This window comes from Pleurodeles waltl, chromosome 5 (assembly GCF_031143425.1).
Source record: "Pleurodeles waltl isolate 20211129_DDA chromosome 5, aPleWal1.hap1.20221129, whole genome shotgun sequence".
NCBI lineage: Eukaryota > Metazoa > Chordata > Amphibia > Caudata > Salamandridae > Pleurodeles > Pleurodeles waltl.
This window is the reverse complement of record NC_090444.1, coordinates 1,401,360,698-1,401,375,130: the sequence shown is the minus strand read 5'-3', so window position 1 is coordinate 1,401,375,130 and position 14,433 is coordinate 1,401,360,698.

The following is a 14,433-nucleotide window of genomic DNA, read 5'->3' as shown; positions in this document are numbered from 1 at the left end:
CAAAATGAACGGCGATCAAGTAAAATCAATCCCCTACCAACATGGGTGCTGCATTGGACTTTACAATATAAAGGATGCGACCTACGTATTACAGAGGTGTTGCAATGAATGCGGAAACGAAAGCCACGGAGTCGGTGTTGGAGACAACCTGCAACGCTAGCAGACACAAAAAATACAATATTTCTATATTTGTTAGCTCACGTTAGTATGCCTCGTCCTATGGCATCGCAAACCTAGAAGTTTTCATAACCAAAAAAATACAAGGACAGGATGAGCAGGGTGCTACGATACCAGCAACCAGTAGATATAGAAGGAGGACTGTGGCAGCCCGTCCCATAGACTTACACGACCGTCGACCGATTAGTTACTAAAGCAACCCATGGCAAAAGGAATAGGTTTGGGTTCAGTGTGCTAAAGCGTACAGACACACACTGTTCCCAATTTATAGTATATTAAAGCCAGACATATTGGCAAGTTTTACGAAGCTTACTACGTTAATTATGAAGGACTTTTTTTTGCAGTTTTATAAGGTGGTAACTTAACAAAAGGGCATTAGAGTGCTTTCCATAAGAACCATTTTTTAGGCATGGGGAGGTATCAATTGATCTCTCTAGAATCACAGGATGTTGAGCTGAGACAAGGATTCGAAACTACTTCTCAAGTTCCAAAGTCAGCAGTTCTAGCCAAGGAAGATTTCTAAGGTGACAGTGATTTTAACAAGCTCACCACCTCCATTGGATCTCAGCACAACCTAACAAAGACAGTCATACTGGGGAGGAGATGGGGATGCAATATGGGGAGTGTGGGTATGTGAGGGGAAAGGAGCACAGCAAAGAGAGCAAGAAAGCACATGCTGTTCCCCTTGAATGCTGAAAGAAAAGAAAAAGTAGCTCCCTGATATAGAGCCGTGGAAGGATACAAGTCGTTCCATCAAAATGATGGTGCTGAAGCTGTACTCCACAGAAAGGGCAAATGCAACAAGAAGCAACACAATTGAATATGAAAAAAGTAAATTGAGCTCAACAAGAAAGCTAAAGCTTGGGCTGTCCTGTCAGTACGCCTGATCTTATTTGTCATTTGATAATTTAGTCATAAGGGGACGCGTTAGGTTTGATGGACCTTTTGACTCACGCTAAGAGTGTTCCACCATGGGCACATATTTTGCTCAAGACCCATCAGGCAACATTGTAACCCGTCTAATAAATCAAACACCAGAAACTTTGAGTCAGTAATCTTTACACACCATGACCCATGTGGTCATGAATAACCACACCTTTTAGTAAAGTTAGAAAGTTTATTTCCCTAGATTAACAATGCTAATATCACATAAATTAATCTAAAAACCTAATGATATGCATATACAAACAACACAGGCTGACCAAAGCGACGAAAAAATCTTAATCTTACAAAAGCATTTATCATTAAACATTCAAGATTTATCGTACAAAGTAATAACAACAATAACTGAACAACAGAGGTGGCATACATCAAGACTTCACAAGTGAATAAAATCAATTCTTTGTTAATAACAATTGTAAGTACGTGGCACACTAAATTGGAATGGCATGTTTGGGCTTCATTCAAAAATTATTTAGTCCAAAAGTTAATTTGAAAAACAGGGCTGTGATAAAATAGCTGCTGGTACCTAAATGAAAGAACAAAAATCTGTAACAAAGACAATAGCATTTTGAATACCTCTTCTGAATGGATCAGCAAGCTGTGATTTCTTCGTCAGTTGGACATCCGTCTGGTCAGCTTTTGGCAAGGGAAAGTGAAGGGGGTTTGCTCAGCCATGACTGGGTTCTAAGTTAACCGAACCAAGTTAGAAAAAGGCATCAAGCTAATGAAACTGCATCAATAGCATTAATAAAATTAAGCGGTGAAGCTAAAGTTAGGAAGAAAAGACTCTGCTCCTCAATCGGGGCTGGAACTAATAGACTGAGAATTTCTGCTAATTGTAGTCTGATGCATAAGGTATTTTCTCAAGTCGTCATTGGTCAGAATATTGTGTGTTCACAGTAGAACCGATAAACATTAATTTCCAAATCTATGATGTAACTAGACAGTCTTTCACACGTCGATGATTGGCTCCTCTTCTCCCGTTCCCATCACCAGTTTTGTCAGGTAACCTTTTAGTTGCAATCCTAACTCCAGTCAGTGCAGCCATTGTCAAGTCCTGGGAACATTTGCTTCTTACGCATCAAGGATACATTTGTATCCATAGATAGCACACTACTTTACGGCAGACAGTTCTCACAAGAAAGTTTAAGACATCGACTAGTTTAACATTGCAACATTACAAAACTATTTGGTCAGCACTGCATGAACAATGAATAAGTATTAATTTTCCACTTTTGCAAAAACATTTACAAACACTTATTTCTGCCATGAAGCTTAGCATGAGGCCTTGTCGACTAGGCCCAACATTTCATAATTACTCTATGCCTAGTATATTTAAGCAAATACATTTCATTAATTGCAGGAAGTTGGCTCTGTATATACTATTTCAAAGTAAGAAATAGTGTGCACAGAGTCCAAGGGTTCCCCTTAGAGGTAAGATAGTGGCAAAAGTAGATAATTCGAATGCTTTATTTTGTGGTAGTTTGGTCGAGCAGTAGGCTTATCAGAGGGTAGTGTTAATCATTTGTTGTACACACACACAGGCAATAAATGAGGAACACACACTCAAAGACTTACTCCAGGCCAATAGGTTTTTATATTGAAAAATATATTTTCTTAGTTTATTTTAAGAACCACAGGTTCAAGATTTACAGTAAACACTTTAAATGTAAGTTACTTCACTTAGATACTTTAGGAACTTTGAATGAAAACAATATCATGTACAGTCTTTGTAAAAATGGCAATAAGCTATTTTCAAAATGGACACAGTGCAAAAATCAACAGTTCCTGGGGGAGGTAAGTAAAGGTTAGATTAGGAGGTAAGTAAAACACTTACAAGTCTCAGTTGTGGAGCATAGGCAGCGCACAGTTGGGGGTTGGAGGCAACCCCAAAGTTACCACACCAGCAGCTCAGGGCCGGTCAGGTGCAGAGGTCAAAGAGGTGCCCAAAACACATGGGCGCCTATGGAGAACAGGGGTGCTCTGGTTCCAGTCTACCAGCAGGTAAGTACCTGCGTCCTCGGGGGGCAGACCAGGGGGTTTTGCAGAGCACTGGGGGGGGTGGACAAGTAGGCACACAAAACACACCCTCAGCGGCACAGGGGCGGCAGGGTGCAGTGTGCAAAGCAGGCGTCGGGTTTCAGGTAGGAAACAATGGAGGGACCTGGGGTTCACTCTAGCGGTGCAGGCAGGCACGGGGGGGGGCTTCTCAGGATAGCCACCACATGGGCAAGGCAGAGGGTCGCCTGGGGGCCACTCCTGCACTGAGGTTCAGTTCCTTCAGGTCCTGGGGGCTGCAGGTGCAGTGCTGGTTCCAGGCATTGGGTCCCTTGTTACAGGCAGTCGCCGTCAGGGGGAGCCTATGGATTCTCTCTGCAGGCGTCGCTGTGGTGGCTCAGGGGGGTCGTCTCTGGTTACTCTGGGATGTCCTCCCTGTGGTGTTTGTTCTCTGGATCTCGAGCCGGGGGCGTCGGGTGCAGAGTGTGAAGTCTCACGATTCCGGCGGGAAACGTGGAGTCTTTGAAAGTTGCTTCTTTGTTGCAAAGAAGCAACTGGTTTTGAACAGGGCTGCTGTTCACTGGAGTTTCTTGGTCCTTTAGTCCAGGGCAGTCCTCTGAGGCTTCAGATGTCGCTGGTCCCTGTCGGATGCGTCACTGGAGCAGGTTTTCGAAGTTGGAGACAGGCCGGTAGGGCTGGGGCCAAAGCAGGTGTTGTCTTCCTCCTTCTCTGCAGGCTTGTAGGTTAGCAGTCCTTCTTGATTCTTCAGGTTGCAGGAATCTGATTTCCTGGGATCTGGGGAGCCCCTAAATACTGAATTTAGGGGTGTGTTTAGGTCTGGGAGGGCAGTAGCCAATGGCTACTGTCCTTGAGGGTGGCTACACCCTCTTTGTGCCTCCTCCCCGTGGGGAGGGGGGCACATCCCTAATCCTATTGGGGGAATCCTCCAAACTCAAGATGGAGGATTTCTCAAGGCAGGGGTCACCTCAGCTCAGGACACCTTAGGGGCTGTCCTGACTGGTGGGTGACTCCTCCTTTTTTTTCTCATTATCTCCTCCAGACTTGCCGCCAAAAGTGGGGGCAGTGGCCGGAGGGGCGGGCATCTCCACTAGCTGGGAGGCCCTGGGGAGCTGTAACAATACGGGTGAGCTTTTGAGGCTCACAGACAGGTGTTACAGTTCCTGCAGGGGGAGGTAAGAAGCACCTCCACCCAATACAGGCTTTGTTCCTGGCCACAGAGTGACAAAGGCACTCTCCCCATGTGGCCAGCAACATGTCTGGTGTGTGGCAGGCTGGCAGGAACTGGTCAGCCTACACTAGAAATCGGGTAGGTATTCAAGGGGCATCTCTAAGATGCCCTCTGGGTGTATGTTACAATACATTGCACATTGGCATCAATGTGCATTTATTGTGCTGAGAAGTTTGATACCAAACTTCCCAGTTGTCAGTGTAGCCATTATGGAACTGTGGAGTTTGTGTTTGACAAACTCCCAGACCATATACTCTTATGGCTACCCTGCACTTACAATGTCTAAGGTTTTGCTTAGACACTGTAGGGGCATAGTGCTCATGCACATATGCCCTCACCTGAGGTATAGTGCACCCTGCCTTAGGGCTGTAAGGCCTGCTAGAGGGGTGACTTACCTATACCACAGGTAGTGTGAGGTTGGCATGGCACTCTGAGGGGAGTGCCATGTTGACTTAGTCATTTTTCCCCACCAGCACACACAAGCTGTGAAGCAGTGTGCATGTGCTGAGTGAGGGGTCTCTAGGGTGGCATAAGACATGCTGCAGCCCTTAGAGACCTTCCCTGGCATCAGGGCCCTTGGTACCAGGGGTGCCAGTTACAAGGGACTTACCCGAGTGCCAGGGTGTGCCAATTGTGGAGACAACGGTAGCGTTTAGGGAAAGAACACTGGTGCTGGGGCCTGGTTAGCAGGGTCCCAGCACACTTTCAAATCATAACTTAGCATCAGCAAAGGCAAAATGTTAGGGGGTAACCATGCCAAGGGGGCATTTCCTTACATTCATATATTAGTATGATCCACCAATACATGTTATTCTACATGTGCACATTATTTGAACTATTAATGTCAATTCTTTATGAATTTTGTACAAGGGATGGTGGCCACTTAGGTGGGCACATTTTCCAAGACACTCTTTTTCTCTACTGTAGCATAATTCATGTAAATTCTTAGCTATCAATCGATGCAAATTTATTAGTAATGAATTCAGCTTTCACAGTCCCAAAGCACATCAGAAGTAATGGCAATGTACACAATAGATCTACAAAAACAGATAATTGAAAGCTGTCTGTAGGAGCGACCAAAAAATTAAAGAACACAAAAAAACAATGCAACATGCCTTGTCCATTTACTTAAATGCAGAGCACTCAAGTTTCCCAGTTCAATTTGAGAGAAGATAATCCAGGCAGGGATTGCTATCCTTCTGCAATTTGATGATCACAATGCACACTTAGAATTACAAGTGCTAGAGTTAAAAGAAGAACCCTAGACCAGTGGTTCCCAACATTATGGCTCCTGAGGACCCCGACTGAATCACTACTGGAAGTCGAGAGACCCCCAATCGATTTGTATGATTTAAATTTCAAACATTAAGACAGTAATTCGCAAAGAGTACACACCACACAAATACTCGAATTACTAGACTTAGGGGGTGATTCTAACTCTGGCGGTCGGTGTTAAAGCGGCGGCCAACCCGCCAACAGGCTGGCGGTAAAAAATATGGGATTCTGAGCCTGGCGGGAACCGCCAACACAGACAGCCACTTTAACACTCCGACCGCCACGGCGGTACAAACAAACAGCGCGGCGGTCACCGCCAACAGACAGGCGGCAGACAATGTACCGCCCACACTATTCCAACTCACCAATACGCCACCTTTTCCGGGGCGGGAGCACCGCCGATAAAAACACAGCGGAAACAGACTACGGACGGGAAAACGCTCACCACTACGCACTCCAGGAGGAAGGAGGACAGCATGGAACCCGAATTAAACATCCTACCTGCTCTCGTCTACCTTCTCATCTACCACGAGTACGAAGTCCGGCGCAGACGACAACGGTGAGTACTGCACCTACGACACACGGGAGGGGGAGGACGAAAGGTTACGGGCACACACATATGCGACCCCCGCCCCCTCCAACTATGTACTCACCAATGCAGAGCACCAAGTCACAGTGACACCACCCAAACACCCCTGAAAAATGCTAGGACATAATCAAATTTGGAATAAATATTTATGTACCAAAAAGCTCCAGAAAATTATCGTACAACCATGAAAGATATCCACAACAAAACTAATGACATACACATCAGTGTATAACTGAAGTAACAAGTCCTGCACATCCTACGAATTCAGCATGTCCGTGGGCCAAAGTCTTGAGAAATAAGGGCAAAGCCCACACAGGAGACCTGAGTCCTTTGGAGAGAACACTGCAGGGGCATCAGATGTAAAAACTACAGGCACCTCAGGGGGAAGGGAAGGGGGGGCACCACAGCCACATGAGTCCACGACGCCAGATCCACGAGGAGCCACCATGCCCACTGTACCATCCTGGGGAGTGCAAAGCCACAGTCTCTCAATGTCTCTACAGTGGGTGGGCTGCCCACTGGACCATCCTGGGGAGTGCAAAGCCACAGTCTCTCAATGTCTCTACAGTGGGTGGGCTGCCCACTGGACCATCCTGGGGAGTGCAAAGCCACAGTCTCTCAATGTCTCTACAGTGGGTGGGCTGCCCACTGGACCATCCTGGGGAGTGCAAAGCCACAGTCCATCAGGTGGATGACAGTCTCCACTGGTCAAGGAGGAGGCATGGTGGGCACAGTGAACCATAAACGGTGCTTGAGACGGCGGTGCACAGCGGAGCGGTGCTTGAGAGGAAGGGCCCAGCGGAGCGGTGCTTGAGAGGAAGGGCCCAGCGGAGCGGTGCTTGAGATGAAGGGCCCAGCGGAGCGGTGCTTGAGACGGCGGTGCCCAGCGGAGCGGTGCTTGAGAGGAAGGGCCCAGCGGAGCGGTGCTTGAGATGAAGGGCCCAGCGGAGCGGTGCTTGAGATGAAGGGCCCAGCGGAGCGGTGCTTGAGACGGCGGTGCCCAGCGGAGCGGTGCTTGAGAGGAAGGGCCCAGCGGAGCGGTGCTTGAGATGAAGGGCCCAGCGGAGCGGTGCTTGAGATGGCGGTGCCCAGCGGAGCGGTGCTTGAGAGGAAGGGCCCAGCGGAGCGGTGCTTGAGATGAAGGGCCCAGCGGAGCGGTGCTTGAGACGGCGGTGCCCAGCGGAGCGGTGCTTGAGAGGAAGGGCCCAGCGGAGCGGTGCTTGAGATGAAGGGCCCAGCGGAGCGGTGCTTGAGATGAAGGGCCCAGCGGAGCGGTGCTTGAGATGAAGGGCCCAGCGGAGCGGTGCTTGAGATGAAGGGCCCAGCGGAGCGGTGCTTGAGATGGCGGTGCCCAGCGGAGCGGTGCTTGAGAGGAAGGGCCCAGCGGAGCGGTGCTTGAGATGAAGGGCCCAGCGGAGCGGTGCTTGAGACGGCGGTGCCCAGCGGAGCGGTGCTTGAGAGGAAGGGCCCAGCGGAGCGGTGCTTGAGATGAAGGGCCCAGCGGAGCGGTGCTTGAGATGAAGGGCCCAGCGGAGCGGTGCTTGAGATGGCGGTGCCCAGCGGAGCGGTGCTTGAGAGGAAGGGCCCAGCGGAGCGGTGCTTGAGATGAAGGGCCCAGCGGAGCGGTGCTTGAGATGGCGGTGCCCAGCGGAGCGGTGCTTGAGAGGAAGGGCCCAGCGGAGCGGTGCTTGAGAGGAAGGGCCCAGCGGAGCGGTGCTTGAGATGAAGGGCCCAGCGGAGCGGTGCTTGAGACGGCGGTGCCCAGCGGAGCGGTGCTTGAGATGAAGCACCCAGCGGAACGGTGCTTGAGATGAAGGGCCCAGCGGAGCGGTGCTTGAGATGAAGGGCCCAGCGGAGCGGTGCTTGAGATGAAGGGCCCAGCGGAGCGGTGTTTGAGATGAAGGGCCCAGCGGAGCGGTGCTTGAGATGGCGGTGCCCAGCGGAGCGGTGCTTGAGAGGAAGGGCCCAGCGGAGCGGTGCTTGAGATGGCGGGGCCCTGTTCAGCGGTGCTCTTCTTCACCGCGGGCCCTGTTCAGCGGTGCCTATCTCCACGGCGGGCCCTGTTCAGCGGTGCTCTTCTGCACCGCGGGCCCTGTTCAGCGGTGCCTTTCTCCACGGCGGGGCCCTGTTCAGCGGTGCTCTTCTTCACCGCGGGCCCTGTTCAGCGGTGCTCTTCTCCACGGCGGGCCCTGTTCAGCGGTGCCTTTCTCCACGGCGGGGCCCTGTTCAGCGGTGCTCTTCTTCACCGCGGGCCCTGTTCAGCGGTGCTCTTCTCCACGGCGGGTCCTGTTCAGCGGTGCCTATCTCCACGGCAGGGCCCTGTTCAGCGGTGCTCTACTCCACGGCGGGCCCTGTTCAGCGGTGCTCTTCTGCACCGCGGGCCCTGTTCAGCGGTGCCTTTCTCCACGGCGGGTCCCTGTTCAGCGGTGCTCTTCTTCACCGCGGGCCCTGTTCAGCGGTGCTCTTCTCCACGGCGGGCCCTGTTCAGTGGTGCCTTTCTCCACGGCGGGGCCCTGTTCAGCGGTGCTCTTCTTCACCGCGGGCCCTGTTCAGCGGTGCTCTTCTCCACGGCGGGCCCTGTTCAGCAGTGCCTATCTCCACGGCGGGGCCCTGTTCAGCGGTGCTCTACTCCACGGCGGGCCCTGTTCAGCGGTGCTCTTCTGCACCGCGGGCCCTGTTCAGCTGTGCCTTTCTCCACGGCGGGGCCCTGTTCAGCGGTGCTCTACTCCACGGCGGGCCCTGTTCAGCGGTGCTCTTCTGCACCGCGGGCCCTGTTCAGCGGTGCCTTTCTCCACGGCGGGGCCCTGTTCAGCGGTGCTCTTCTGCACCGCGGGCCCTGTTCAGCGGTGCTCTTCTCCACGGCGGGCCCTGTTCAGCGGTGCACTTCTGCACCGCGGGCCCTGTTCAGCGGTGCTCTTCTCCACGGCGGGCCCTGTTCAGCGGTGCCTATCTCCACGGCGGGCCCTGTTCAGCGGTGCTCTACTCCACGGCGGGCCCTGTTCAGCGGTGCTCTTCTTCACCGCGGGCCCTGTTCAGCGGTGCTCTACTCCACGGCGGGCCCTGTTCAGTGGTGCTCTTCTTCACCGCGGGCCCTGTTCAGCGGTGCTCATCCAGCAGGTCAAGGGAGCCAGACCTGGCCTGGACTCCCTGCTCAGTCGCCCTCGGACCGTGACGTTTCTGGACCCTTCGGGGACGGACTCCTGGCCTCCTTAGTGTCCTCCTTCCCAGCTGGGATGTGGCATGTGGGGTCCACCTTCTCCGCGCTCCTGCTGCCCTTCCGCTCCTTTGATGGGGCTCTCGGGCCCTTGCCTCCCCTAGATGGTGTGGGTGGTGAAGTGGCCGCACATTGCTCCTTGGGGGCAGCCCTGTCGGTCCTCGCACGGCGGCCCTTGTTTTTGCGGGTCCTCTTGCCGGGGGGGGGGGCTGGACGTGTCCTTGCTGCTGATCGATGTGTCACTGCTGGCAAAGGGTGGGCTCCAGACCCAGGCACAACAGTGACACCCGAAGCTGGGCTGGTGGTGGCTGCGGTGCTCTTGGGACTCTTTGAAGATGGATGGGGGAGCTCATCGGGGGGAAAGAGGTTAAGGTTAGCCATGAAGAGTTTTTTAGGGCCAAGGTAAAGGGTAGGAGAAGTGGAGATGGAAGTGGAGGTAGAGGAGGTGGTTGTAGGAGAGTCAGGTGTGCTGTCATTGGGTGAAGGTGCTGGTGCTGTAGGCTGTCGTGAGGTGGATGGCTGTTGGGTGGGTGGCTGCCTGCGTTTGTGTGTCTTGGAAGAGGGGGTGACAGACACAGTGGGAGAGGACACAGGGGACGTGTAAATGGCAGTGGGGGTGGTGACTGCACGAGTGTGGACTGTAGTGGAGGGTGAGGTGGTGATGGAAGCACTGGCTGATGTTGGGGTGCATGCAGGTGTGAGTGTAGACGTCACAGGGAGGGAGACGAGGAGGAGGGGGACACAGGGGTGGCAGTGGCTGTTGGCATGTCTGCATCTGGGTGTTGCTTGGGTGAGTGTTTGTGGGATCTGTGGTGCTTGTGTTTGGATGAGCTGCTCTTGGGTGTTGAGGTGTGTGCAGGCTGGTCTGATGGTGTGGATGGGATAGGCTGAGGAACAGGAGACAGAGAAAGGCTGGAGGCAGTAAGAAGAGGGAGGCTGGAAACAGGGACAATGGCTGCCGTCAGTGCTGAGGCCAGAGCACTGAACGCTCGTTGATGGGCAGCCTGACCCGAATGAATGCCCTCCAGGTACGCATTGCTCTGTTGCACCTCCCTTTGCACACCCTGGATGGCATTCAAAAGGGTCGTCTGCCCAACAATGAGCGTCCTTACCAGGTCAATGAGCTCCGCACTGAGGGCAGCAGGGGCAACAGGGGCAGGGGCTGAGGTGCCTGGGGCGAAGGAGACGCGCGCCTTCCTGGGCGAACCGGCACGGAGCGAAGACTGAGGGGCTGCTGGGAGGGCGGGGCTGGTGCGCTGGGTGGCGGCTGTACCTGTAGAGGCGGGGGGCACGGATGTTGCCGCCACCCCTAGGGAGCTCCCATCCGAGGACGTGTCGCTTTCGCTGCTCTCACCAGCGGTCCCCGTCGTGGTGCTCCCCTCGCCCTCCGGATCACTGGTGCCCTCGGTGTCTGTTCCTGGGCCCACCGGGGCCTTGTGTCCTGCAGCTCCCTCATGCTCCGATGCCAAATCTCCTCCGCCTGATGATGCTAATGCACACATGCACAAGAAGATGAAGAGAAAGGGTGGGGGGAGAAAAAAGAAGACCAGGTTGAGTGCATGCAATGTCAACATCGTTGGCGGAGAGGACAGACACAGGTGCCTAATGCACTAAGCCGCGCATTCGGGGTACACTACTCAGTACTACTGACTAAGACAACAGGCCAAGAGACGTCAAACGCGCACATGGGAGATGCTGGACCTTCAATGCCTGTACTTGTCACCCTACCGAGGTGGGGGCCGGGGGCACAGGGCCATGCCTAAGGGAGAGGACTACACTACAGAAAGCGCCCTGGCCTAATGTCACCCACAGCCCTCCTCCCCCACCCAGACGCCTCCACTGTGCAGAAAGATAGGAGAATGTGCTGATACTCACCCCCTTGTGTCTGCTGTGATGTCTTAAAGCGCCCATCCAATTCAGGGTAGGCCACCGCCAGGATCCGGGACATCAGGGGGGTCATGGTGCGACTGGCACCCCTCCTAGGTTGGGAGGCCATCCCCAGCAGTGTTTCTGCGGTCTTCCTTGTTCCGCGGCGGATGTCCTCCCACCTCTTGCGGCAGTGGGTGCCCCGTCTGTTGTGGACCCCCAAGTTCCGGACTTCCTTGGCGATGGCACGCCAAATCTCGATCTTCTGATGGGCGCTGACCTATTTGACATGTACAGGGTGGAAAGGAGGAAATCATGAATGACCTGCATGTTAGATGTGATTGGCCCCCCCCACCAACTTTGCCATATGGCACATGCTCTCATCTGTCGGGCGTTGCACTCCTCATTCGCCCCCCACCCCACCAACTTACATCCACCCCAATCCACACAGGCATAGCCCATTCCATGTGCACCCGGTGTACTCACTTGTTGGTCTGGAGGACCGTAGAGTAGCCCATACTGGGGGAGGACCCCATCCACGAGCTTCTCCAACTCTTCAGACGTGAAGGCAGGGGCCCTTTCCCCAGTCGCAGCAGCCATTGTATCTTCCAGACCGAGGTCACAGCAGCACTTGCAGTATAGGTCCTCTCCTGTGGATGATCAGGTCTCGAGTGATTAAGCAGATAGAAAATGGCGGTCACGCCCGCGGCGGTGCGTACCGCGGCGGTGCGTACCGCGACCGCCGGCGCACTTCGTCATTGGCTCCTGAAACCCATAGGCTTCAATGTTAACCAATGCGGCTTTGCGCCGCGGTCTTCGACCGCCTACCGCCACGGTGTGCCCCGCCAGCGCATTGACCTCACATCCCATTGTCCCACTTCACAGGTCGGGCAGCCGCCATTTCAAGGGCCTACATGGCTTAATTTTGACTGCGACACACAGGCCTAGGCCTTGCATTGCCACACATAGACGCCTTTCAACCCATTGGCATTCTTTAACTGTGCAAGCTGTCTGTACGTACCTGTGGTTTGGCTGACTCTGTGCTCCATGTTGTCCTTCCTAGGCACCGTCCGCTGGGACTTGCGATGAGAAGGAGGAATCCTCGCGTGTACCGACCGCTGGTGGACCTGTCGACAATGGAAGAACGCCATATAATACTTCGATACAGACTTGACCGTGCCACTATCCATGAACTGTGTGCCCAGCTGGAGCCAGCCCTCATGTCCCCCATCCGCCAACCCACAGGGATTCCCCCTCTGGTGCAGGTTTTGTCAGTCCTCCATTTTTTGGCCAGTGGGTCATTCCAGACCACAGTGGCCATGTCATCTGGAATGTCTCAGCCTATGTTTTCTAAGATTTTGAGCAGAGTGTTGTCTGCCCTGATGAAACTCATGCGGAGCTACATCATTTTCCCAGAGGAGGGTGACTTGCCTACAGTGAAGGGTGATTTCTATGCCCTTGGACATATCCCCAACATCATTGGTGCCATTGATGGGACCCATGTGGCTTTGGTACCCCCAAAAGACGATGAGCAGGTGTACCGAAACAGAATAAATTATCATTCGATGAATGTCCAGGTGGTCTGTTTGGCTGACCAGTACATCTCCCATGTAAATGCCGAGTTCCCAGGGTCAGTGCATGACGCGTATGTGATGCGAAATAGTAGCATCCCCTATGTGATGGAGCAGCTACAGAGACAACGTGTGTGGCTAATAGGTGACTCTGGTTACCCCAACCTGCCGTGGCTACTGACCCCAGTGAGGAATCCCCGGACAAGGGCAGAGGAACGCTACAATGAGGCCCATGGGCGTACTAGGAGGGTGATTGAGCGAACCTTTGGCCTCCTGAAGGCCAGGTTTATGTGCCTGCATATGACAGGTGGATCCCGAATGTACTCACCAAAGAAGGTGTGCCATATCATCGTGGCGTGCTGTATGCTTCACAACCTGGCTTTGCGACGCCAGGTGCCTTTCCTGCAGGAGGATGGTCCAGATGGTGGTGTTGTAGAAGCCGTGGAGCCTGTGGAGAGTGAAGAGGAGGAAGACTCAGAGGACGACACAGACAATAGGGACAGAGTGATACAACAGTATTTCCAGTAACACCCAGGTAAGAATAACCCACGCCATTTCACAATTGCTTCTAGCCTCCTGCATCTGTACTTTCTGTAGTTCCCACCAGATCTTTTTGGGTAATTTTTGATTTTCCCTTCCCTTCTCAGTGCTGTATGACGCAGTGCCTGACTTCTGCTTGGTTTGCCCATGAACTACAGCGTATTGACATTGGTATGTTGTCATCACTAATTGACAGAACAGATATTGAACAGTAATATGTAATACATTTGCTAATAATACAGCATGACTCCAAACTGATTTGTGTGCAATATGTGATTTATTTACAGGGCTAGATATTGGTACATGTGATTATAAGGGTGATGGGTGGGGGTGGAGTAATGTCCATGGCAGAGTCCAGTTCTCAGTCTCACAGGTGCATTGTCCTTTTGCCTGTGGAAGGATGGAGCAGAGGCAGTTCATGGTTGGACAGGGTGGCAATGTGGGACAGTGGGAAGAGTTCAGGGGGTATGTCCTGCTGGCGGGGGTCTTGACATCCTACTCTGTCTTTTTTTTGGATCTCAGGCTCCTCTTACGGGGTGGTTGTTCTTCAGCAGGAGGTGGGGTTCTGGTGGCCTGCCATGGTGTTGGGGCCTCCTGTCCACTAGCGCCGGCGGAGGTGGTAGGCTGTTCCTGGTCCGGGCTAGTGACAGGGGCCCTGTGTGGTGCCACATGGTCCCGCAACGCGTCTTCTATCCTGTTGAGGGCCAGGACGATGGTCCCCATTGCGGTCCCGATGATTCTCAGCTCCTCCCTGAACCCCATGTAGCGTTCCTCCTGCTGTGCCTGGATCTCCGTGAACCTGGCCAGTACCGTCGCCATCGTCTCTTGGGAGTGGTGGTAGGCCCCCATGATGGTGGTGAGGGCCTCTTGGAGAGTGGGTTCCCTGGGCCTCTCCTCCCCCCCCTGTCGCACAGCAGCCCTCCGAGATGCCCGGTTTCCCCCAGCCTCTGTCTCCTGGACGGTGTGCCCGCTCCCACTGCCCCCAGGTCCCTGTTGTTGTTGGGGTGTTGGG